At 33.1% G+C, this 27,655-nt stretch overlaps 1 long non-coding RNA gene across 4 annotated transcripts in view; it reads left to right on the forward strand.

The window, feature by feature from the left end:
- The first annotated feature begins 9,098 nt into the window (after positions 1–9,098).
- LOC140699150 (uncharacterized) overlaps positions 9,099–27,655 on the forward strand; it is a 174,506-nt gene continuing 155,949 nt past the window's right edge. For all 4 annotated transcript variants that reach the window (XR_012077153.1, XR_012077155.1, XR_012077152.1 and 1 more), the window contains exon 1: positions 9,099–9,220. This is a non-coding gene — a long non-coding RNA (uncharacterized lncRNA). The remainder of the gene's footprint in view (positions 9,221–27,655) is intronic.

The following is a 27,655-nucleotide window of genomic DNA, read 5'->3' on the forward strand; positions in this document are numbered from 1 at the left end:
CATGCTGGTTAAAGCAGAAATTGATGCAACTGAAAGTCATTTGCAAAGCAAATTTTTTTAAAGTCAAGAGCTTTCAATTACTTTGATAACATAAATACACTTATAGAAACATATATGAGAAAAACTGAAAAGAGGATAACATCTATATTTACAAAGAAGTTTTTTATAATATTATTTCTTTGTTATACTTAAAAAATAATCCAAATATCCAATTATAAGGGGTTGACAAAGTGTACTTTATCAAGGCAGTAGACTATTTTCAACCCAAAAAAAGTTTGTAGTTTTATTATAATGTAGGAAATTATTTATACAAGAATTAAAGAAAAAATTTTGTATATGCAATTGTATAATTGTATAGTTGGATATACAAAAATTATCAGGTATGTAACAGCCGTATGCAATGAAATCAAACTAGAATTAACATATCAAAAATAGTAACAAGAGTTGATTTTGAGAGGGGAGATTATAATGAGTAGACATCTAAGAAAACATCCAGATGGCCAACATGCACATGAAAAGATGCTCAACATTGCTAAGTGTTAGAGAAATGGAAATCAAAACTACAATGAAGCATCACCTCACACCAGCCACAATGGACATCATTAAAAAGTCTACAAATAATAAATGCTGAAGAGAGGGTGGAGAAAAGGGAACCCTCCTACACTGTTGGTGGTAATATAAATTGGTGCAGCTACTATGGAGGACAGTAGGGAGGTTCCTTTGAAAACTAAAAATAGGCTGTGGAGAATAAGGAACCCTCCTACACTGCTGGTGGGAATGCAGTTTGGTGCAGCCACTGTGGAAAACAGTATGGAGATTCCTCAAAAGACTAGGAATAGACTTACCATATGACCCCGGAATCCCACTCCTAGGCATATATCCAGAAGGAACCCTACTTCAGGATGACACCTGCACCCCAATATTCATAACAGCACTATTTACAATAGCCAAACTTGGAGACAGCCTAAGTGGCCATCAATGGATGACTGGATAAAGATGTAGTATATTTATACAATGGAATAGTGTTCAGCCATAAAAACCAACAACATAACGCCTTTTGCAGCAACATGGATGTTCCTGGAGAATGTCATTCTAAGTGAAGTAAGCCAGAAAGAGAAAGAAAAATACCAAATGAGATTGCTCATATGTGGAATCTAAAAAAAAAAAAAAACAAAGCATAAATACAAAACAGAAATAGACTCACAGACATAGAATACAAACTTGTGGTTGCCAAGGGGGCGGAAGGTGGGAAGGGATAGATGGGATTTCAAAATGGTAGAATAGATAAATGAGATTATACTGTATAGCACAGTGAAATATACACAAGATCTTATGGTAGCTTACAGGAAAAAAATGTGACAATGAATATATATATGTTCATGTATAACTGAAAAATTGTGCTCTACACTGGAACTTGACACAGCATTGTAAAATGATTATAAATGGATAAAAAATGTTAAAAAAATAAAAAAAAAATAAACTTACTACATGATCCAGCAATCCCACTCCTGGGCATATATTCAGAGAAAACTGTAATTCTAAAAGACACATGCACCCCAATGTTCATAGCAGCACTATTTACAATAGCCAAGACATGGAAGTAACCTAAATGTCCATCAACAGATGACTGGATAAAGAAGTTGTGGTATATTTATACAACAGAATACTACTCAGCCATAAAAAAACAGTGAAAAAATGCCATTTGCAGCAACTTGGATGGACCTAGAGATTATCATATTAAGTGAAGTAAATCAGAGAGAGAAAGACAAATATCATATGCTATCACTTATATATGGAGTCTAAAAAATGATACAAATGAACTTATTTACAGAACAGAAATAGACTCACAGACATAGAAAATAAACTTATGGTTACCAATGGGGAAAGTGAGGGGGAGAGGGATAAATTAGAAGTTTGGGATCAACATATACTCACTACTGTATATAAAATAGATCAACAACAAGGACCTACTGTATAGCACAAGGAACTATATTCAATATCTTGGAAAAGAATCTGAAAAAGAATATATATGTATATGTATAACTGAATCACCTTACCATGCACCTAAAACTAATACAACATTATAAATTAATTATTCTTCAATTAAAAACGGTTAAAAATTTTAAAAAGAAAGCAAATAAGCCTTGTTGCTGATATGGAGAAAATTTTAGTAGTCTGGATAGGATATCAAATCAGCCACAACAATTGCTTAAGCCAAAACCTAATCGAGAACAAGGAAGTGAGTTATCACTTCAATTCTGTGAAGGCCGAGAGAGATAAGGAAACTGCAAAACAAAAGTTTGAAGCTAATTGAAGTTGGTTTGTGAGGTTTAAGGAGAGAAGCCATCTCCATAACATAAACGTGCAAGGTAAAGCTGCAAATGCCAATATAGAAGCTGTAGGAAGTTATCCAGATAATTTAGCTAAGACAATTCATGAAGGTGGCTACACTAATCAACAGATTTTGACCATAGATAAACAGCCTTCTATTAGAAGAAGATGCTATCTAGGACTTTCATAGCTAGAAAGGAGAAGTCAATGCCTAGCTTTAAAGGACAAGCTGACTTTCTTGTTAAGGGCTAATGCAGCTGGTGTCTAAGTTGACATGAGTGCTCAATTGCCATCCTGAAAATCCTAAGGCCCTTACGAATTATGCTAAATAAAATCTGTCTTTGCTCTATAAATTGAACAACAAAGCCTGAATGACAATATATCTGTTGACCACATGGTTTACTGAATATTTTAAGCCCACTGTTCAGACCTACTGCTCAGGGAAAAAAGGTTCCCTTCAAAATATTACTACTCATTAACATTGCCCCCAGTCACCAAAGAGCTCTGATGGGAATGTACAATGAGATTAGTGTTTTTCATGCTTCTTCCACACCTCCTAACGCAGCATCCATTCTGCATTTCATAGATCAAGGTGTGATTTCAACATTTAAGAATTACTATTGAAGAAATACATCTTCTAAGGCTATAGCTGCTATGGATAGTGATTCCTCTGATGGATCTGGGCAAGGTAAATTGAAAACCTTCTGTAAAGGATTCACCATTCTAGATGCCATTAAGAACATTATTGATTGTTCATGATTTGTGGGGAAAGGTCAAAATATCAACATTAATAGGAGTTTGGAAAAAGTTGATTCCAACCCTCATGGATGACTTTGAGGGGTTCAAGACTTCAGTGGAGAAAGTAACTGCAGATGTGTTAGAAATAGCAAGAGAGCTAGAAGTGGAGCCTGAAGATGTGACTGAATTGCTGCAGATGTGACTGAATTGCTGCAATCTCATAAAATTTTAATAAATGAGCAATTGCTTCTTATAAATGAGTTTAAAAAAATGGTTTCTTGAGGTGGAATCTACTACTGATGAAGATGCTATGATAATTGTTCAAATGACAACAAAAGATTAGTAATATACATAAACTTTATTGATATAGCAGGAGCTGGGTTTGAGACAACTGATACCATGTTTGAAAGATGTCTACTCTGAATAAAATGCTGTTAAACAGTATTGCAGGCTACCAAGAAATTGTTCATAAAAAAAAGAGTTAATAAATGTGGCAAACTTCAGTGTTATTTTAAGAAATTTCCACAGCCATCTCAACCTTCAGCAACCACCACCCTGAACAGTCAGCAGCCATCAGTATCAAGGCAAGATCCTTCACCAGGGAGAAAGAGTACACCTCACAGAAGGCTAAGATGATGGTTAGCTTTTTAGCAATAAAGTGTTTTTTAATTAAAATCTGTACTTTTTTAAAGATGTAATGCTATTGTACACTTAATAGCCTATGGGATAGTGTAAACATAGCTTTTGTACGCACTAGGGATCTAAAGAATGTGTGTGGAATTTGACACAACATTGTAAAATGATTATAAATCAATAAAAAATGTTTAAAAAAAAAGAATGTGTGTTATTTGCTTTACTGTAATATTAGATTTATTGTTGTGATCTGGAATTGTACTTGCAGTATCTCTGAGATATGACTTTATCTATTTATTTGTTTTATGTATGACATGGTATCAAACAACCATGAAACAACCACCACTAGAATATTTAGAAAAACTTACACTGATTTACAAGGTTCACCCTTCTTCTATTTTCCTGACTTACCACCCCTTGCAGTTTTTAGTTCTATGCTTTTACTTTTATACAGTTTTATCATATGTATGTATAGTCTTAAGCAGTGAATGTTTTTTCTTATTTTTTTAACCTCATAAAAACTATCCAATCTATATATAATTTTGTGTGACCTATGTATTTCACTGAAAATTATATGGAAAATATTATGTTATATGGCAATATCATTCATTTTGACTGTTGCATAATATTCTGAAACATAAGTTTACCCCAGTATATTCATCCATTCTCCTGCCAGTTGTTTTTAGGTTGTCCTTACTTTTTTGATATTAAGACCCATGCTTCTCTAAGTATTCATGTATTCTATACATTGTTCTATCAACTACTGTTAAATTATTTTAATGATTTTTCTTGGCTTCAAATAACTCACTATATAAATCCACAAATACTTTAATTAAAATATAGTCTTATTCTGAGCTGAGAGGGTTCATGGCAGGTGACCCCAGAATGTGCCACTTTGTCATCTGGATTATTTCTAGCTGAAGTCAGTCAGGGCCCAGCAAACTCAAAATGAGCTTTTCACCTCCCTCTTAACTTCCTAAAATTATTTAGATAGGGCACCTGTACCAGGAAGAGAGCTATTAACAGAGACAACTTTTTATATCAGAAAGGCTTATCTGCATGGCCTGGCAAACATTTCTTTACCAAACCATTGTTTTTTTCATTCCTGTGAATTTTCTTCCTTCTATTTGGAGTCCCTGGTCCCTACTCTCTTCTCAGCTGAGGATGTATATAAGCCTCAATACCTGACTGCTTGGGAGTCTTATGAATTTGTGGGGCTCTTGTAGTACAAAATTAAATTTTTTTTCTCTCGTTAATCTGTTTAAGTAATTAGACCAGGCAAAGAACCTAGAAGGGAAGTAGGGAAACTTTTTCTGCACTACAGAGCATTTGTAACAGGTATAGGTTTAATTATGATAAGTGTCTATATACATCATATAATTCTTATGTGAGCTTCTTATTTAGAACATATAACTAGAGATTATCTAATCTGACAATCTCTATCTTTTAATATGTGTTCTTAGTCTATTTTAATTCAGTGTACTTATTCATATGGTTGGGTTTAAGTTTATCAACTTTATGGGTTTATTTCTACTATATCGTCTTTATTTCTACTGGAATGTCACTGCTTCTAGGACTTTATAGCACACATAACTAAGAGGTGTATGTATGTATATTAACCTACATATACGCACATATCTTTGTATGTTTATCTGTCCTTCCATCTGCATGTAAATTAAAACTAAACATGAATCCATACTGATATCTCCAATTCTGATCCAGGACCACAGGGCTGATTCTAGCCACATTTCTGTCACCTCCCTTCACCCCCAGTTACTTATAACTTCTACTTTGACACTGAGAAACCTGTCTCTCATAAAGTATGATTTATTTACTTAATTCAGTCCTTTTATTCATGTAAAGTGGTTTCAAAATTGAGAACACTTATTAATGTCACAAACAAATTTACCAACATAAGCTCAATATTAATAAATAGTCCCTTTTGTCCTCAGTCTTAGAATATCAAGTCAAAGTATTGTTTTCCAGTCACTTAGATCAGCTACTTTGACATCTCCTTCAGAAAGGCTATTCCGTATGTTTGTAGTATAATTAGATTTATTTGTTACAGTCTGCAGTCCATCCTGTGATCGCCTGGCATTTTAATGGGTTGGTTTTTGTTATTGTTGTCATTAAATTTGCACACAGTACACAGTGAGATTCACTTTTCATGTTGTTCAATTTTATAGATTTTGACAAATGTATAAAGTATCTACTAACACAATACTATATGGAACAATTTTGTCACTTTTTGTGACTCCTTTATAGTCAACATCTCCTGTCTTTCCCAATCTTTGGCATCCACTGATCTGTTTCTATTATTTTTCCTTTTCCAGAATGGAAAATTGATGACATGTAGTCTTAAGTCTAACTTCTTTATCTAAGCAAAATGCATTCAAGATTAATCCATGTAGTTGAGTAAATTAATATTTTATTTTAAGTTTTTTTTTGTTGCTGTTGTCATTGCCACTTGAGTTTTTATTTATTTGATTTTTTTTAAGTTGCTGAAGAGTTGTTCACTCAGGTATTGATGTATTGATGAGCTATCTGTGTAATGATGAACCACAGTTTGCTTATTCTTTCACCTGTTGAAGGACATCTTGGTTGCTTCCAGATTTGGGTGACTGTAAATCGAGCTATCATGAACATCCATATAAAGATTTTTATATAAACCTTTTTCCCATTTATTTCACTAAATACCTAGTAGTGAAATTACTGCAATGTATGCTATATGTGTTTAAATTTGTAAGAAACTATCATACTATTTCTAAAAGACTGTATACCATTTGCCATCCTCAGTGAGAGTTTCCTCTGCTCCCCATTTTTGCCAGAATTTGGTATTTTCCATCTTTTAAAAATTTTCGGCATTCTAATAATTGTGCAGTGATTTGATTTTTATTTGTCTAAAGACTAATGATGTTGAACATCTTATATGTCATCCCTACATCTCCTTTGATGCAGTGTCTGTACCGGTGTTATGTCTACTTTTATTGGGTTATTTGTTTTCTTATAGTTGAGTTTTATTTGCAAATATTTTCTCCAAGTTTGCGGCCTATGGTTTCATTGAATAGTATCTTTTGCAGAGAAAAAGTATTTAACCTTGATAAAGTCCAATTTGTTATTATTTTTTCTTTACAAATTCTGCTTTTGATGTTTTATCTAAAAACCTTTTGTCTGGGTCAGTGTCATGCAGACTTCCCATTATATATCTATCCCCAAAGACATTTGATAGTTTGACCTTTTATATTAAGCCTGATCCATTTTATGCTAAAACTTGTGTATGTGGAGTATGTTTCAAAATTCTCATTTTGCACAGGGACATTCAAACGTTTCTGTACCCTTTCTTGAAAAAACTATCTTTTCTCTAATAAACTAAAAAGAAAATGGCCCCTGTGTATCTTCATCACAAATCCGTTCATATATTTGTGTGGATCCATTTCTTGGATTGCTATTTTGTTCCATTGATCTTTGTGGGCTTCTCTTACCTTTCACTTAGTGTGGTACCTGAGTGTGTGAAAGGTTTTTCTGTGTTTTGTCTCCATTCTTAGCTTTTAGGAGTCCCTGCAAGCTTATGTTAATCATGGAAGGGTTTCTTTCCATGCTCTGTGCCTCTCTCAGAGCTGTAGCCTTCTGCATGGTACTTGATTACGATGGAATCAGGTGAGCCCTCAGTGTACCTGGGAGAGCCTGGGTCTTAGGTAGGCCTTGTGAGCTCAGACCTTGGGCTTGGGGCATTCTCTGTATTCCTACCATTCTCCTTGTTTGTCAGCCAAATACTTCATTTTATCTGTGAGTGGGTTCTGGGCTGGAAAGGGTTTCTTGTACCTCCTTAAATAATGGCAGACCTCTAGTCTGTATTAAAACAAATCCTGGGCCCAGCAAAGGATTGTTTTCCTCCTTTTTGAAAGACAGAGAGTTTTAACTTATACTCCCATTGCAAGGCATTGGGAGGTGGGGTGGAAGGGTCAGAAACCTGTGGGCTGGTAGCAGAGGTGGTTCCTGGCCTTCCTCTGAGCCAGATGGATTTTGCCTACCCCTTTTCTTGAATTATGCTTCCCAAATTCTTATTACAGTACTTAGCAATAGTCACTATGAAATTTGTAGAAATCTGTCATTTCAGTATTTCTCATATCTTTCAAGCACGAGTTTCATTTCCAAGAGAATGGAATGTTTTCCCTTCCTCCCACTGCAAAAAAACCCTCACCTCATGGAAGAATTTGATAGATGGTCAATCAATTAAGTGGAATTGTCACCTGTTGGTTTAAACTGTGTCTTATTTATATCACATTTTCTTTTTTTCTTTGATATTTTGGGTAATTATTTAGTGATAGGTTAACTGATACTTTTATTTTCCCTGCCATTTTAGATACTTGGTAGAAAGGATAAATTAAAATCCTATTATACAGAATGAAAGACAAGCTGAGCAAAGAATTTGACTTATTTTGCAAATTATAAACTTTGAAATGCATAGCATAAATAACTGTTTTAATTTTATTTTATATTTCTTATTTGATCCTAAATGCAAATGTGATCAGCAAGGAGTTTTCCTACATAGTGAATTTTATTCCAATAAATTATTTTAAAATCTTCAGCAATTTATAAAAGCATTTATAATTAAACATAAAAAATTGTTTTAAAAACATATTTTTCACTTGTTTAAAATAGATTTCTTAATGTTTTTCAACCAGTGCTGACAGTTTTAGAGCACTTAGTATTTCGTTAGAAGTATTCTAAGCACAGATGAGAAAAAAAATAAGTAAGACTGGAATATTAGCCTCTGTGATTATTATACAAACCCTGAAAATTATTCAGGTATAGATGTTGTGATATAGAAATTAAGTGAGTTTCCCAGATCCCAAGATAGGGATTTAAAGATTCAGATTGCTACAATATCATTACTGTTCTCCTTCCACTTTCAAACCCTGCTGTTTGAAACCCTAAGTGTTACTTTCTTCTTTGTCATTTAAAATGACAATAGTCCAATTTCCCAAAAGTACACAATCCTTCTCCAACAATTATTTTTCCTGTTCTAATTCAAACACACACACACACACACACTCATACAATTTCAACTTCTTATATTCCAAGGGAAGATAAAGTCAATAAATGTTAGATAGGCCTAATACACATTGTCCTAATCACTTCCCTATAGACCAAAGAGAGAAGAGGGAACCTGAGTAGGAATGTGTAAGAAAAACTCCTTTCCCAAAATGGCATGGAAGAAGATCAGATGCTGAAGGATGTCCAATCCTAGTATCCTTGGGAATAAGCCTATTTTATTATTTAAAGAACATATTGTGAATTCTGCTTTCATTTAAGATGTAGAAGGCCACAAGAAATATATTTACCCTACAAGTAAATGTACAAAAATAATAAAATTTTTTGTGTCCATTAGAGAACCAAGGTTTCAACTCAACTGGGTTAACTGAATTCGAAATGGTGACAAGCTTCTCCGAGAGGAGATGAAAACCAGTACACTATCTCACATTTGGCGGTGAAGAGGTGGCTACCACAGAAGCAGGTAAGAAGAATTCAGCTAAAATGTCAGTAAACCATAAAGGCTGAGATTGGACTAAAATGTCAGTTTAGAAGAGAAACTATAACCTTTCAAACACAAGGGAAGTTCACAGTCACTTGCAAACTCTTTCTTATAAATGTTCTCTGGGTGTTCATAAGAGAGACTTGTGGGGGGTTGAGGGGACAGGAGACTAGAGAGAATCCCTTGGTGGCATGGGTTTATGAGAGGTTAATGATTGTTACTAGAGACCAGAAAAAAATACTACCCATCTCTAGGGACTGTTTTTTTTTTTTATCAGAAAAAAACCTTCAACTGCTGGGGAAAGAGAAGGAAATATTGTGGTCCTCAGGGTCCCCCAAAAAAGCCACTGCTTCTGGAGGGGGGCAGGTAGAAGTGAACCTTTTGGCCTCTAAGCAAGGGGTAGAAAAACCTTTTAGACTTAAGAGGTCTGCTACCATTTGGAGAAAAGTGGGGAACTTTCTCTCACTCAAGACCGCCACAGACATAATGTAGAGTTCAGTTTCTAAGGAGACTGACAAAAATGCTGAGAATAGAACATCTCAGCACCAACGTTCAGTGCACAGAATTTGCATTATTTTATTTTATTTTTATCTTGCCTGGAGTTCCTTCATCTTAGATCTGTATTGGTTAAATGATTGATTGATTGTCTTTCTGGAGCTCAAATTACACAAACGTTACGCTGCTTCATATTGTTTCCTAACGCTTAGATGCTCTGTTCTGTTTCTTTTACACTTTTTTTCTCTTTGGTATCTCAGTGTAATTTCTACTTACCTATCTTCAGGTTAACTTTTCCTAATGATTTATCATTCTTCATCTCTCAAGTGTGTTTTTTTCCTAGAATTTTTATATGACCCTCATTAGTGCTTTCCATCTTTCTGTTCAAATGCTTCATCTAATGCACATTGTCCAACTTTTACTATAAAACTGTAATATGTTGGTAATGGTTATTTTACAGTTCCTGCATTCTAGCTCCAATATTTATGTTATCTCTGAGTCTAATATTATTATTATTATTATTATTATTATTATTATTATTATTATTAATCTCTTGCTTTCGAGTTTTTTCATAACTTTCTATTGAATGCCAGTGATCATATATAAAAGAAGAGTAGAGAATGAAATAGGTAAAGCTGGCATCTAGAAATGGACACATGTCTTCTGTCACACCATTAATGTAGATGAGTTAATTCAATCTAGTCAATTTAGGTTTTGTTGTTGCTGGAGTCACTCCTAATGCATCAAAGCCTTCATGTTTCTCCAGCAGTGGATTGATGTCACATGTTACAGTGTGAGACACAGGTTACTTAAGACTAGAGTCAGAGGCAGGGATTCTTGAACAGATGATTTATTGAGGGGTGCTCTCAGAAGAGGGAAGTGAGTAGTGAGTCAAGTTATCTGGGTCCAGGGGGAGAGGATGGAGCTCAGTGGTAGCATGCATACATTGCATGCAAGAGATCTCAGGTTCAATCCCCAGGACTTCTATTAAAAAAAAAAGATACCTGAGTCCTAGTCTAGAAATGATTATTAACAAACTCTGTTACTTTGAACAAGTCATTTCTCCTAACCATGATTTATCTCTAAAAGGCAGATACAGAAGACAACACATAATTTTAAGATTCAATTTGGCTCAGAGACATATTCTTCAAGTTCAGAATACATAGTATGTGCCTTTCATTTATTGCTAACAGCAAAACGATATTCTGAAATGTAGCCTATTCTCCACGCAAATTAACAATGATTTGAAATACTGTAATGAGAAATTTAAAAAAGTGCTTCAGTGGTGGATTAATTTACACCTGTATTTTTAAACCTTACTGCAGGAGGAAAAAAAAAAATATATATATATATATATATAAAACATATATAAAATAGCTCTGAGGAAAATAAAAGAAGAGAAACTAAAATTGCAAGTCAGTAGATATTTGGGTGAGGGAAAGGAGTGATTAAGGAGATCAGGTTAGATACAAGTGTGGTCATTTTTAAATGTCTTCCTTTCTTTTGAGTATGGTGTTTTATTGTTTTATTTTAACTGACAAATAAGAGAAGCATAAATTTGGAGATTTATAAAACTCTTATTTACATTTCAGAGAAGGGAGGACTCATAGTTTCTCACTTAATCTTCTGATATTACAAATGAGGACATTAAGGAGAAAAATGTTGGGGATGAAATGGGTAGGGGAATGAAAGAAAACTTTAAAAAACAAAATCAATATCATCAAAGCCCAGGGGCTTTGATCAGAATTGGAAGTGCTCTCTGGACTGCTGAAGCTAAACATGTCTATTATCTGATTTTCTAGAAAAAGTGTTAGGATTTTACTTTTAATCACCCTGGATTTCCTCAGCAATAACGAAATTCACTCTGGATAACCTCCACTACCTCTTTGTTTAATTCATATTTTTACCTTTCCCCAAATTCTTGAGTAGAATCTATATATAGTCATCCCTCAGAATCCACAGGTAAGATTGTACATTATTTTGTACAAGGGGCTTGAGCATACATGGATTTTGCTATCCGCAGGGGTTCCTAGAAGCAATATACCAAAGCATGACTCTAAATGTTTTATTTTGATTATCTATTGAGGATGTATATGGGGAACACCCATGTAAAGCCTTTGGTGAAACACAGAGAAAATATCTGATTCAACAGAAACCTTTCGTGGGCAGAGGCAAATATTGTGAGTTTTAAAAAGTCACAAAATCCAAGAAGATAATATTGGTCTATAAGACAAAGTTGGGGACAAAATTCCTATCACCAGACATAGTCTTTCCATTTTCGCTTAAAAAGTCCTTGTCATATAGTATAGGATGTGAATTCTATGGTTATGAAACAAAAGACACAAAGAGGAAGATGTAATGAAATAGTACAACGGATGAATAGTTTCCATAATTCTTCCTTTTTCCTGAGTCCTTCATGAGGTCATGTAAGACATCAATAAAATAGCCAAAGATACTTCAAGTTAGACGTGGGTGTACCTGTGTTTTATGCTATTCTGGGACTCTAAAGGCTCACAGTGCTGGAAGAGGGAGGTGAAGGCATCAGTAAACAAGCGGATTTAGACTTATTCACGTACAGACCTACTTAGAATAATATAATAAATGCACATTGTGGTTTAAGTGAAACCTCATCAGATTTTAACCATAACCATAACTATAATTATGGACATGTTGATATTTCTATGTCAATAATTCTTTAGACAAACAATATTTTTGTTATGTACATACTGCATTAGTAAGTTCATCTCTCTAAAATATGTATGAATATTCAAAAGAGCAAGAGAACTATTAATTATATGCAATCTTAATATGGCAAATATATGACAAGAAAATAACATATATTTTTCCCACCCTTCATGTTGTATTTATTCTTGGATATGAGGTCTAGCTTTCAATTCTTTCCCTGAAATTGTCCTATTCCTTGTTAACTTGTGCCTTGAATTATTTTAAAATAATACACAGTGGGAAAGTCATTACTAATTTGTGATTTAAAGCATAAAGTGCAAAAAAAAAACCCTGTAAACTTTACAGACTCATACTTTTTAGTGTTATAGACTACTGGAGATTATCTGGTTAAACTTCTTATTTCACAAGGGAGACCTGCAGATTTGCCAGGCTTGAACTTTTTGCCAGGGCTAAAGACATTTGACAGTAATAGATAAGGTGGGTAATTGATGTCCCGTATTCTCAGTCCTATTGAAAGTTGCTATTCAACATGTAGTCCTCTGACCTGAAGCTTTGGCATCAACTGGAAGTTGGAGAGGGATGCAGAATCTCAGTCACCACTCCAGATTTATTGAATCAGAATGTATACACTAGTAAAATCCCTGGTGATTCATTACATTTAGTAAATCACTGGTGATTCACATTAAAGTATATAAAAAGTACTTCTCACTGGGAAAAGCTTGGGATGGAAGGAGATTTCTCGCAATGACCTCAGCTCACTTCCATTTTCAGCTTTGCTTCTTGGGTTATAAAACAGTGTTCACCAAAGTGGGGTGTTTAGAGTAGGAAGTTTTCCTTGGTGTGTGAAGAACATAGTGGAACTTGTATTTATACATAATTTTAAAGATTCTATTAAATTGGTCACTCTGTCCTTGTTCCCCAAGATCCATTTTCTACCCTTTTATGTCCTGCTGTAGTCTGTGCTCTAAGGGCATAATCACCTGGGTTCATTGCCCTTTGGATTTTGATTGGGGTTAGCCAATGTGGGAGAGACCAGGTGGAGATCAGAAGATGAGCGCAAAATTAAGGTATTTCTCTCCCAGCTCCTATTTTCTTTGCTTGAACACCAGGATCATGGAAGTGTCTGCTTTTCTCTGCAGTTAAAGATGCTATTGGATAGATTATTTTCCAAGGTTTCTGCTCTCTCCTTGGCATTAGGAGCCCTAGTTCATTCCCTGATCCCTTCAGAGAATGGAGTGATACCATTTTCTGGTGCTGCTTACTTACATCAATAATATTTGTTGATTCCCTGAATCTCACCCTCAACTCTGTAAATAATCTCCTCATTGTTTTCAAAGTTTTGAAATATATCCATATTTTCTTGTTTATTTGTATATCTTGTAATTAATCCAGTTCATATATATGTATCTCATGTCATATATATCTCCTATATTATCTCTCTCACACACAAACGCATACACACACACACTAGTGGGAGAGGGAGCATGGTCAAATATATTTGAAGATCATTGCTAATAACATTCAAATTCTATAGTTAATATAGTAAAACAAACAAACAAGCAAACAAACAAAAAACTTCACCCTTATAGAGAAGCTATTGTTCTGTAAAAGTTACTGAGGTCACATACAGATAGGTCTAGTGGGTTAAAACCCTACCTGTATTTTTCCTAGATAAATTCTGCAGCATTTGCTTATCCTTGTGATCTGCACCACTGATTGGCTGGTCCTTTTAATGTAACATCAAATAAAGAGAAAAATGATTAAAACATGCATAAATAGGACACATTATGTATTAACTTGATTGATTCCTTAATTTTTAGATATACCTATACCTACTAACTGGCACAATTTCAGCTTCCTTTTTCCACTTGGCATTAAGAAAGTTAGCAGCCAGACTTATCCATTCCCCTCGCTGCCAGGCAGTCGATTGCTGTATCTTCTCTGAAGAAACAGTAGTCAAAAAGAAAGACCTACTAAAGCCAGACCACTCCACCCTTTACTGAAGCACAGGAAATCATTCTACATACAAACAGTGGCTGTGTTGTCAGGTTTTAAATGTTTTATTTAAAAAAAATAAAATGATAGTTAAATCACAAGAAAGAGGACAGAACAAACAAAAAATTGTGAAGGCAGCATAAAGAATTTATGATGAAGACAATACTGGGAACAGAAGAAAACGCTAAAAACCAAAATCAATGTCATCAAATAGCTTCAGTAAGATATTGCAACCATGAAATGAAAATAATCTTCAGTCTGAGAGAATACAATTACGCCTTTAAAGTTAAAATGCAACTGCAGAAATAAAAACCTTGATAAAATGTAAAATGGAGGAGATCTATCAGAAAGAACACAGAGAGAAAGAGATAGAATGGGAGATAACAAGAAAAAAACTTAGAGGAGTATCTAGGAAACCCAATAATCAAATAATAAAATTGCCAGGAATAGAGAACAGAGGAAATGAAGACAAAGAATTTTTTAATGAAACAGTTCAGGTACACAACACAAAATTAAAGCATGTGAATTTTTCATACTCAAAGGGTGCACCTAGTATCCAGTAAAATGTATGAAAAGAACTATGCCAACAGTCATTATTGTGAAGTTGCAGAACATTTGTGCCTAAGGGGAGATCCTAAATACTTCCTGAGATGAAGGATAAAAACAGTGTATTATAAAGAGAAGATAAGGCTTTAAAATATCAATTTTCTAAAACAGACAGAATTGAAACTTGAGGACCATGAAGCAATGCCTGAAAATTTAATGGAAAAGACTTCCTCTGCAGAACTCCATATCTGGCCAATCAAAACTGAGGATTGTCAAAGACATTCTATCACATGAAAGCGCTCATAAATTTCACCATGCATACACTCATCCCTTAGAAACTACTGCAAGAATGTGCCTTACCAAAACAAGAGAATAAATCAAGAAAGAGGAAGTCAAGGGAATCAGGAAACGGGGAATCCAACAGAAAAAAAAATGCTTAAAAGATTTTGCAAGATAATGGTAAAGACAGATTACAGAATAGCAACTGTGTAGCAGGCTAGAGAAAAATCATTAAGAAATAAGGTCCAGGAGAGCTATTGCAAAGGGGTGGGGGATAAAGTAATTTATAGATCATCTCATTCATTTAAATGTACTAGAGAAAATATATATTTTGAAACAGAAAAATATTATCAAACCAAAAAATGAGTAATTAAACCTAAGAAGTAGTGTGTATATAGCACTATAGAACTGTCTGTAATATTTCAGTAAGATGTAATCATTGAAAATAGGTCTGAAATATTATAATAAAAGTAATGATTATAAAAGAACATAATTCTGACTTTCCATGGTGATAAGTGTCATTATCTAATAACTACTCTTAACAGATAAATGATTTACATATAAGCAAGTTACCGAGAAATATATAAATGAGTACCATAAAGAAAAACAATTAAAAACATTGAAAATTGTTGCTTCTGGGAGACATGATGGCTAATAACTCACAAGTTTTTCCTCTGAATACCACTCAGATACATTCAGTTTACTGGAACCAATACTGACTGCAAAACAAAACATATGTAAATTCCACTTTCACAATCCCAGTTTTCAAGATCCCTACGAAGTTATTCAGAATCCAGATAATACTGAGGCTATTAGTCATTCTTGTACTCTTAGAGCAACAATTTTTAAATTAATAGCCAACAGTGAGCAAGCAGTACACTAGGCACCGAACATATAAATGCTATGATCTTTCCCTAAGGAAGCTTGAATGTAAACACAGAAACAGACTCTTTTCATCTTTTCTGCACCTCACTTCAATTTCTACTCTTGCCATGCCATTTCTACTCTGCTGTGATTCAGGAATCTTCCCAGGAAGGTGTTCAACTCCCTTAATAATTACACTAAGTTTTAAGAGTATGATTTTTAAAAAAGAAATTATTAAAATGCTCTCTGAAACAGTAACATAATCATGAAATCTTTATGTTTCACTTGCTTCAGTCAGTCAACAAATCATTCTATAAATTATTTTTTATTGGGCACACCATAGTGTGTTCCAGGTATCTGGGACATTATTATCATCTCTGTAGTTAAAAAGTCCCTATGCATCTTTTCTGCCATGAATGCTTCCTAAAGTTATCTGGGACGACTTGATATGTTCTCCTGTTTAGATCTGTGAATATTATTGCTATTTTCCCTCTTCTCATCTCATTGACATACTTCTCCTCAAGCCTGAAAAGACGTAACATGATTATTATATGAATGACATGGGTATATGTCAGAATATACTTTCTTTTCCTAATTTTTATCTAAAGACTCTATTGTGGACTGTAACTTCTCAGATAGTATCTATTTAATTGATTCAGACAGTTATACTATTTAAATGATTTCATCAGGTATTACAGTTTTTAAAAAATACTGTGTGTTTCTAACTGATATTAGACTGACGGTATGTATGTGACAGGCTGTGTTTCCATGTTTGTATTCAGAGCCTGGTCTAGACCACCTACAGAGGAATCCTTAATAAAGGTCTGTTGTTGACAGTTCTGTCTCATTTATCCTTCTGAAAATTTTTATTTTTATATCAGCACAACCTACATCATTTGCTATTTTTAGTTGAGATAAATATTTACCTTGGTTATTTCTTAAAGTAGGCAAACTAACAGTGTTGAGTAACAGAGGGTAAAGCTAGGTAAAATACTGTTAATATAGTTTTAAGTATTTTAGGCAAAACCATTTAAATGATTTCATCAGGTATTATAGTTTTAAAAAAAACACTGTGTGGCTCTAACTACTACTACTGTGTGATATTATTGCAGTGATTACTAGAAAAATATTGTAACAAAAATATGTGACAAAATAATTATTACTTAAATCCAGTAAAAAATCAGTTTATACGTCTTTTGTTATTCTGTCATCTTTTTTATTCTGTCATTTGACTCATGACTCACATTTATTTAAATGTGAAGAACACACAAAATACAAAAAGGTGATCAAATGGAATCTAGATGATTAATACATGTGAGTCCTTTATCAGACTAAGTTGACTGGATTATAAAACTTCATGGGTAGACAACTGCATGACATATGAAAAGAGATGACATCAGGATAGAAAAATATTAAAGATAATTCTGAATATTTTGACCTTTGCACAGCTGTATAAAATAAATGCAGTCCTGAACATTTTCTTTGTTCTAAAATGGAATATATATCATCCAAGGAGTCTGTCATTTCATGCTTTTGTATTTCTATAAAAAAAAACTGGGATAGAATCAGATGTAAATCCAAAGAGAAGTTATTTTTTTCTTTTAAAACTCCATAATTCTCATGGAATAAAAAATATTATCTTGGAAGTGTTAAAATTGAGAGCCATTAAGAATATGTTTTAAGCTTTGTTATAAATGAACATTTTGCTTAAACATGATAATTGTGCACAGACATGCTCTAATTTTAAATGAAAAAATAAAATAATTTTTCTTGGCATTTAATATATATCCATCATTTTCCAGAGGAGGGAACTGAGGTTGAGAAAGGATGAGTGATTTTCTAGAAGTCACACAGTAAATTAGTAGGGCAAGATAGAACTAATCCAAATTTGCTGTTTCTTAGCTCAGGCTAATTTCTTCTATTGTGCTTGAGTTTCAAATATTTTGAGCATTTAAGTGGATTCATTTTTAGAACTAAAAGAATATGGAGACCATTCTTCATAATAATATTATACTTTTAGTATTTTTACATTTAAACTGTCACTATATGCAGTATCATTTATAGTATTATTTCATACTTATGGATTAAAAGAGGTAAGTCTTGGATTTGATACATTTTGTGAAAGAAAAAGACATATGAACATAAGGTGCATTATAATACTATAATCTTATAACATCACAATTTTTTTTACTTTAAAAACTAAGAATGTGGAATACAGGAGAAAGGATAGTCAGGGAGTCTCAGGAACAGCTTCATCTAAGAGAATGGAGAGCATTTCAGCAAAAACACCGAGCACGAGAGAGCAAAATGTAACTGGGGTCTACATGTATAGACTGTGAAGACTTAGGAGATTCAGCTGATGAGGCAAGTAGGATCAGATTTTAAACAGCATTCAGTGATTTCTGTCTGAAGGCAAAAGGGAGCAACTGAAAAACGGAGGAGAGAACAAGACCATAGCTGGATATAAGAACCACTACATTCATGGCACAGTAAGACTAGATTGAAGGAGATGAGATAAGAGAAGTAAGGAGTATGATGAAAAAATTAATGAAAATTTCAAACAAGATATAATGAATGTCTAAACTGCTAAAGTAGATATTAGATACTTAGGACTCAATAGCACAGATATTTAAAGTTTTGATCATGTATTGACTTTTAAGGTAAATAAAATAAAGAAAATGTACCAATCAATTAGTGTTTGCAAGTGACATGGAATTTATTTGACTATTATACATATAGACTAGTTACTCCCTGGATATAGACCAAGTCCCAGGAAGAATATAGCGTTATAAGAAGGATTTAAAATATAGAATCCTTCAGAATGTTAATTCTTATAGATGCATAACAAAAGATGAATTCACAGAGAGATTAAGGGTAGGTGGCCAGACCTAAAGACCTCCTCCACCAAAAATAAAAAGAAAGCATCAGAGAATTGGTGGCCAGAGGTGTGTAATGTACATGGAAAGAGAAAATTATCTCAGAAACTAAGGGTGAAAAAATGTTTGAAAAAGGAGAAAATGGTCAGCAGTGACATATTTTGCCATGAAAGCAAAAAAACTGAAGTCTTAAAGATGAAATTATATTCTTTCTTTGATATAAGTTCAAATATTATTTTCTCTGACTTGGGTAGATATTGGGTGGTTGAACATACAGATGAAGTTAAATGCAAACATGTCTAACATAAGAGTGTTAATAACTGACAGATTCCTTTGTTTTTGTGAAATTAGAAGCAAAGTCATATGAAAGAGTTAGAGACAAAGTAGGATATTTGAGAAGAATAAAAAGAGTAAGGAATAAATGCCCTAGGGAATGTGATGAAGGAGTAAAGACATGTTATAGCACCACGGAGAATGATAGAGCGAGATTCAGTAATACTAAGACTGTTTTCACATGGTCCATCCAAGTCTGTTGTGATTCTAGGGATGCCCACATGTAGGTGGGCAGATAAATGTTTCCAATAATATACTTAATTTAATGTTCTCAGACTCAAACCAATTAATAAGCATTTTAGAAATGGAAACATTATTCATCCACACAGGTCCATCTCAAATTAATAACCCAAAAATTAAGTTCAACCTCCTGGCACCAAGCTTAATTGAATATTCTACTGAGGATCTCATTTCCAGTCAGATAATTTATACCTAATTCTCTCAGTCAACTACCAAGGATTTTTTAAAAGTATCAAATACATGCATAGCACTGTTCTTTAGGGTAGTATAGGAGGATTTTAAGAAATTATCCTTATTTTTGAGACTCTGACTCTAAGGCAGTATATAATGCAAGAACAAGTGACAAGGTATACATATTTGCCAAAATTCATAACTGAACTACCAATTTTAAATTGAAGTATAAGTAAAATCAAGTCTAAATGTTTAAGCATTTATTAAGCTGTGGAGGATGAGCTGAAGTCTTTGACTGGAAGTATCTTATAGTATAGTTTAGAAGAAAAAGTAAATACTCCCTAATTATTTTTTAAAATAAAAGGTAACACTTGTCAAATGACAAATGACAGAAATAAAATATTTATGATATAATCTGGATAATGTTAGAATAGGTAATAGTTGCTGAAATATTTAACTGGGTTTAATCTTTCATGAGAAGAAGGTACATAAGTAATTAGATAAAAGAAGCAGGGATTTTGGGAAAAATAAAAGAAAAGAAAGAGGGGTAACAGGCACGTGAATACATCTCTCTTTTAGAAGAACTCAGTAAATGAGACAGGTTAACACTACAAACTACATTGGATTAACTGGATGGATTCCCAGGTATAACTAAACCAAGACTGTACTTGCAATGACCCTGGCTAACAGTGAGACACTGCATTCTTTATCAGCATTCCTCCTACTGAAGATGCAAGGTATAGTGATTGTGAAGTCAAAGTGTTAGGAAGCATTAAAAATAGTGATGAATGACACAACTCTAAGCAAGTGGATGGAGGATTTATTTATGTAGTTTGGTATAGCTGTTATGGAAAACAATAAGAAGATTCCTCAAAAAACTAAAAATAGATTTACCATATGAATCCATCAATCCCACTCCTAGGCATATATCCAGAAGGAACTTTAATTTGAAAAGATACACGCACCCCGATGTTCATAGCAGCACTGTTTACAATACCCAAGACATGGAGACAACCTAAATGTCCACTGACAGATGACTGGATAAAGAAGTTGTGGTATATTTATATGATGTAATACTACTCAGCCATAAAAAAGAATGAAATAATGCCATTTGCAACAACGTGGATAGGCCTGGAGATTGTCATTCTAAGTGAAGTAAGCCAGAAAGAAAAAGAAAAATACCATATGATATCACTTATATGTGAAATCTAAAAGAAAAGACAATGAGCTTATTTACAAAACAGACTCACAGACATAGAAAATAAACCTATGGTTACCAGAGAGGGAAGGCAGTGGGCAGGGATAAATTGGGAGTTTGAGATTTACAGATACACACTATTATATATAAAATAGATAAACAATAATTTTATACTGTATAGCACAAGGAACTATATTCAATATCTTGTAGTAACCTATTATGAAAATGAATATATGTATATGTATGACTGAACTATTATGCTGTACACTAGAAATTGACACAACATTGTAAACTGACTATACTTCAATTTAAAAAATAAATAAATAAAGTATATGAGGGAAAAAGCACTATTTGGAGTATTCCTCCTAGTTGAAGGGATTTCAGGGAAGACCAAATGAGTGAAGGAATCAACGTCTAGAACTGAAACAAAAGTGGTAAACTATTTATGCAATAGTAATGACACTGACCATATCCAGGCATGTGGTATCTTTTGGAGGAATTAAAATAAAATACTTTAAGTAAGAGCGCAATGCACATTTGTGGCTTTGCAAGTCAGCAAAAGGAGATTTGATTTAAACAGTTAAGATTAGGAAGCCACTAAAATGTTTTGGATTAAGGGGATGTTAAAAGCAATATTGTCAGAGAATCTACCAGATTAGAGTAGATGGAAATTTTAAGGTTATTAACTCAAACATATAGGAAGATTAAAGTATTCAGACAAATTGGATAGAGATAAAATTGCAAAGAGAAGAAACAACTGTGAAGAAGATACTGTAACAGAGATAGTACCTCCCTCCCCTGTTTTTATGTTTTGGTAACAGGATTATGCCAAACCAATGCAAAATCTCAAATTTTGATAGATTGCTAACATATATTTCTAGTTGTCTTTTAGGGCTTTATAATAAAATTAGGAATAAAACATAAAATCTCTGATGCTTTTAGTCTTAATATGCTAAAATAGATTTATCTCAGAAAATCTATATAAAGCATTTATTTTTAAATGTTTTACTAGAATAATCTAGAAAGTCAGGGCTGTAATCTATGATGAAACCAAACTGTGTTCTCAATTTGTCTAAATTCAGACACACAATGATACCAATATGATCTCATAATACCATATCGGTCTTCAAAAATGTCTTGCACCCAACAAAAGCCACACACTACAAGATAACTATCACAAGAAATGATTATGGAAAGAAAGTTGTATCTAAACTCATTATTCATTTTTTTCTCCTCAGAATGTTCAAAAATAAACCCCTATAAACCTGAATTAATCAATTATTTTCCCTATCAAAAAATGCAATTCTTATTTCAAAGTCCGTTAAAGACAAATTTCATCTTCGGGTGTTTCTTGAGCTAAATGTATTTCAAAATGAGAGAGGCAAATAGTAGGTGTTCTGACAAGTTTAGGCAAATTTAAAGAATCTCTTCTGAGTATAACGTTTAACTAAAGCTGTCAAATGGCCAGGGTGGATTTCATGATAGAGGGAAAGATGGAGCTGGTAGTCAAAAGATTTGTTTTTCAAACCTGCATTTACTGCCTTATGACTTTCAGTTAAACTCACTGGATCCTGCTTTCCTGTCAGTGAAATGTTGATACAAATGAAATAATATACTAAATTAATGACACTGAAGCTGACAATGAAGACAAACTTTTCCATCTGAAAAGTTAAACTTTTTAGCAAATATATAAGTTACCTGTGTTGGAGACCATGACTTGCTCTTGTCTTGTGATATATATATATATACATACATATGTATGTATATATGTGACATTAATTTATGTCTTTTGGTGATGTATATACCTGTGTGTATATACATATACATATATATATATATGTATGTATATGTTGGTGACATGTATATACTTGTATATATATACATTAAACATGAGTTCATGAAATTAGTAAATTAAAAAACATCAGTTACAGAACCTGCAGTGCATTAGTATCTGCCTGCAGTGTTATGTCTGCTTAGTGACTATGTTACAATGGTAAATGCATTTAGAAACATGTTATCCTTGCTTTATAGAGAACAGATTTAGTAATGTACACCTGATACCAAAGATGTTATAGTTTATGGGTTTTACGTTCTGAGTAAGATTTTTTTCTCCATCTCCAGAACTTTTAATGTAGTTCAGGCCATTATCATTTCCCTGTCTGCCTTCTCACTCACATTCAGAACAGTTTAATTTTTCTCAAATTCATCATACTGCAAAGTACTAAATGATTTATAACAGTAGAGCTAAGAGCAGGTGTTACTGCCCTCCAGGGGTAATTTTGAATATCTGTAGAGTCATTCATGTCTTCTGAAAGAAATACGCCTGAGAATTTACATGTAGCAATGCGTATTATTTTAATATAGATTTCTTTCCTTCTTTATACTGATTTTTGAGTTTCAGTTATACATTGTATTGACATTTTATTACCAGTTTTCTGGAGGTATAAATAAGTACAATAAAATTCAGCAACATTGAGTATATAATTTGATAAATTATACAAATGTTCAGGTATATAACCTCTGACAAAATCATTTATAAGCATAGCTGTCACCTCAAAGAGTTTCCTCATGCACCTTGTTTTCAGTCTCTTCCCCACCCCTGGTTTCTGACAACCACTGATCTGCTGCCTGCCACTTTGGTTTTACCAAAATGTTTGGCATTTAGTGACCCACAATTTGTTTTGGATGGACAAAGTACAGTGTGTATGTAGGCAAGTGGTGAGAGCAAAGATCATATCAGGAAGAATCTTAAGTAACATGTTTAAAGTTTTTACTTACCTTGAAAACAATAAGGAGCTATCAGTGGATCTTTAATAAGCAAGATTCTTGACACAACCTGCATTTCCAAATCTTTCAGGGCAGTGGGAGAATTGATTGGAGAAATGTGAGACTGAGGTAGACCAGACAGATAGCTGTTGCTACAGTTCAAATGAAGAAAAATGAGACTTGAACTAAGTAATAGGAAGAACAGAGTAGTGGGTACAGGGCTGAGAGGTTTAGCAGGCTGTTCTACATTTTCCTAGAAATCGGAGAATGGTGGAATGACAAAGGTGGAAACACATGGATAAATAAACGATTATATCCAGGTTTCTGGCTTCAAAAACTGGATAGGTTTTAAAGCTATTAACCCAAAAAGTAAACAGAGAAGTAGAACTGAGGTATAGAGAGAGGGTAGTGAAGTTAAGCTTTGACCATATTTAGTGTGTAGTATCTGTGAAATATTCAGGTGAAGATGTCTAATTGTTTCCAAGACCAAGAAAAATGTTTAGATTGAAGTCATGTATTTGGAATTCATAAGTGTGTATTGAAAGCAATGTGATTTGCAGTATATTCTGCTAGCAAAATTTGAACAAAATGTTTTTCCTCTCCTCTATTTTTTCTTGAAGTTAGAAATATCCTCCTTTTGTAGTATCTGTGCCATCTGTATCCTCTTGTCATCTTCTTGCACTTATCTTGTCAAAGCTTTGATTATTTCCAACAAATACAACCACAATAACTTCCTCACACCTACCTGAAATTCCCCACCTAACACAACTTAAGTATTGCTGTAACCAGTCTTTACCCTTTCTTTTCTGTTTTCCTAAAACACTCTTCTTCTAACCATTGTTTGTAAAATTTGTATCCACCTTACACAATCTGAATCTCAAGATCATCTTCATTTGATCCCTTTCTGTTTCTATTCCCACACACGACCACATGCAATTTCTTTCTTTTAAGCCCTTATGGCATTTTTTGTAAAATATTCCTTATTTTGTACTGCTTACTCACTTATAATTAGTTATGCATATTTGATTAATCCTCTTTATTACACTGTAAAATCTTTAAGCATATGGTTTGGGCTTTAACCATTATATTTTCAGTGGAGCATACAAATGCTGCTTTTTTGGTCTTTTTTTGCTTTTATATACATATATATTTAATTGAAGTATAGTCAGTTTAAAATGTGTAAATTTCTGGTATACAGCATAGTGAGTCAGTTATATATATATATATATATATATATATATATATGTGTGTGTGTGTGTGTGTGTGTGTGTGTGTGTGTATATTCCCTTTCATATTTTTCACTATCGGCTATTACAAGATATTAAATATAGGAAACTGTCATACTAAGTGAAGTAAGCTAGAAAGAGAAAGAAAAATACCGTATTATATCACTTATATGTGGAATCTAAAAAAAATGACACAAATGGACTTATGTACAAAACAGAAACAGACTCACAGACATAGAAAACAAACTTATGGTTACCAGTGGGGGGCAGCTGTGTGGAGAGATATATTGGGGGTTCAAGATTTGCAGATACTAATTACTACATAGAAGGTAAACACAAATGCTCATTTATATTTAGAAGGCACTCAGAAATATTCATGTATAAACACTGACAAAAATTTTTTATCCATTTACATATAGATCAAATGTAACTGGTCCTAATAGGGCTCCCTAATTGAGGATGTCAATTATTTTTTAAAATCCTTATTGACATCTAAAATGCTTTGAAATGAGAACTACTTGAATAGTTATCAAGAGGCAAGTGGGGATTCTAAATTCTGAATATTGGTTTAAAAATATCAACAGGAAATTGAATACCTAGGCCCATAAAAATTTAACTTTTTAGTTCTTTATGGATTTTTATATGTTCAAATTACATAATAGAAACCAAGATTCTTAGTTTTGTCTTTTGGTGATTATTAAGCTAATTCCTATTCCCTAATTCAGTTATTATAGTAACTTGAACTATGGGTAACTTTGTATATAGTAACTTGAACTATAAATAACTTGAACAATGCAAACAGTTTTCTTGTGACTAAAAAGTCAAAGTTAAATGAAGGATAACTATCCTTTAAAAAGTTCTGATCAAAACTGTAATTAACAACCATGGATAATGGAAAATAACTGTTTTCAAATGCTATTGAGACAGTCCAGAATGGTTCTTGAATTTTTAATTATGTTATGCTAGAATTTGTTTTGGTCGTGAAAGATGACTATTCTTGGCAGTTCATAATAATCAAAAATGTGAAAACAAAGATTATTGGAGAAATAAAATAACCATCTGTCCTAAACCAGTTAGGTACTGTCTTGCCTAGAAATCTGAAGATAGGCCAGAAGATCTCTTTTCATATTCTGGGATACCATTAAGTGTTGGGTATCTAAGCCAGCTATGCAGACAACAACAACAGCTTTTAAAAATATTCATTGCAAGTATAGTTCATGGAGTTAAGAATGTCAGGTAAAAGGTAAAGCTAGACCAGTTACATAGGATGCCAGAGACAAAATGAAAGAATAAAATAGAAGAAATGACAGAAATGCCTAAATGTGTCCCTAACAGATACTGACAAAGCTCTAACATAAAAAATACGTCTTTTTTCTTTTTTATGAAAACTTTTAAATATTTTTATTTTTAGTCATATGTAAAGGCAGTAACTGTACCCACTTTTGTTTAATTAATAGGAAAAGTACATCATTTCTTTACATTTCAAGATTGCAGATTTAGATATTATCTTTATCCAAATGACTTCTTTCTCTGTCTGAAAAATGGTCTGAAATTATTGCTGAATGCAGATTGGAAGAACAGCTGTGAATCTTACAGCAAAGGATAAAGATGTGTGCCAGTAAAACATTACTCACTTCATAGGTTGACATAACCTAACTTCTTGATGCTCATATTAAATTTAGGAACAAAGAAAAAGTACTTTTACACATAAAGATAATAGGCTTTTCATGTCGGGTTTTTTTCCCATAAAAAATGTTGGGGAGAAACATTGCTTAACTTCTGTGGGTATATAATTAGCCCTAAATTTTCTATATCTAAAATTGTTTTGGCTCTTTTCTGAAAGGTTTTAAATAACTAAAAACAGTATGACTAAAAAGTTCAAATTTCCATGGTATCAAGTAATGTTTATAGGAGTTTGAATTAATTAATACACAATATTAATTATGTTTTCAGATCTTTTATTACTGATTCTCCAGTTTCCTTACAATGTATATTGTTCAATTTATGTATCTTTCTTTTTCAATAGGACACTGTCTCATTTTACTAAATATCTGTGCTTCAAAAATATGTTTTTATTGATTTAATCAGCACAGGCAGGGTTATTATCTATGGGCTCCAAATGAAAGCCAGACATTCTACTCATGCCTTTAGTTACTACCAGATCATGTTCTCTGGATAAGCCAATTCCAGTATCTACCAAATAAGAATCATAAGAATTAAACTACATTTATTTATAAGGTTATGGCATATATTATTTAGGTAATATAAACAATGTGTTTTTTCATGACATACAAAGAACAAGCTAGCATCATTAAAAAATATGTGATATAAAAGGGAAAAGAGGCACTGAAATAGAATTTATCAAAGAGATTTTCTGCAGATTTTCTTTTATATTATTCAGTAGTATTTGTGGAAAGATCTTAATTTGGTTTGAAAATGTCAGGAGATTTAGGCTCTAACCAAACAATGTGTTTTATTACCCCCATGACCATTTCTCCCAATAAGAACAGCACTTCTGAGGTTTTCTTAATACACTCAGAGTTAAGCTAAAAATAGGCACCTATTTTTAATATATTCATTCATGTTATATATTTTAATAAATTCAGCTTGGCTTGGCAGGTAGAATATAGGAGCAAACCAATAGATGTGGGTTCAATTTCTGGTTCTATATTTTGTGTTTTCTCTTTGGAATAATTTCAGATTAAAAGAAATTGGCAAAGATAATGAAGAGAATTTTCATATA

Source organism: Vicugna pacos, chromosome 11, assembly GCF_048564905.1.
Source record: "Vicugna pacos chromosome 11, VicPac4, whole genome shotgun sequence".
NCBI classification, from domain to species: domain Eukaryota; kingdom Metazoa; phylum Chordata; class Mammalia; order Artiodactyla; family Camelidae; genus Vicugna; species Vicugna pacos.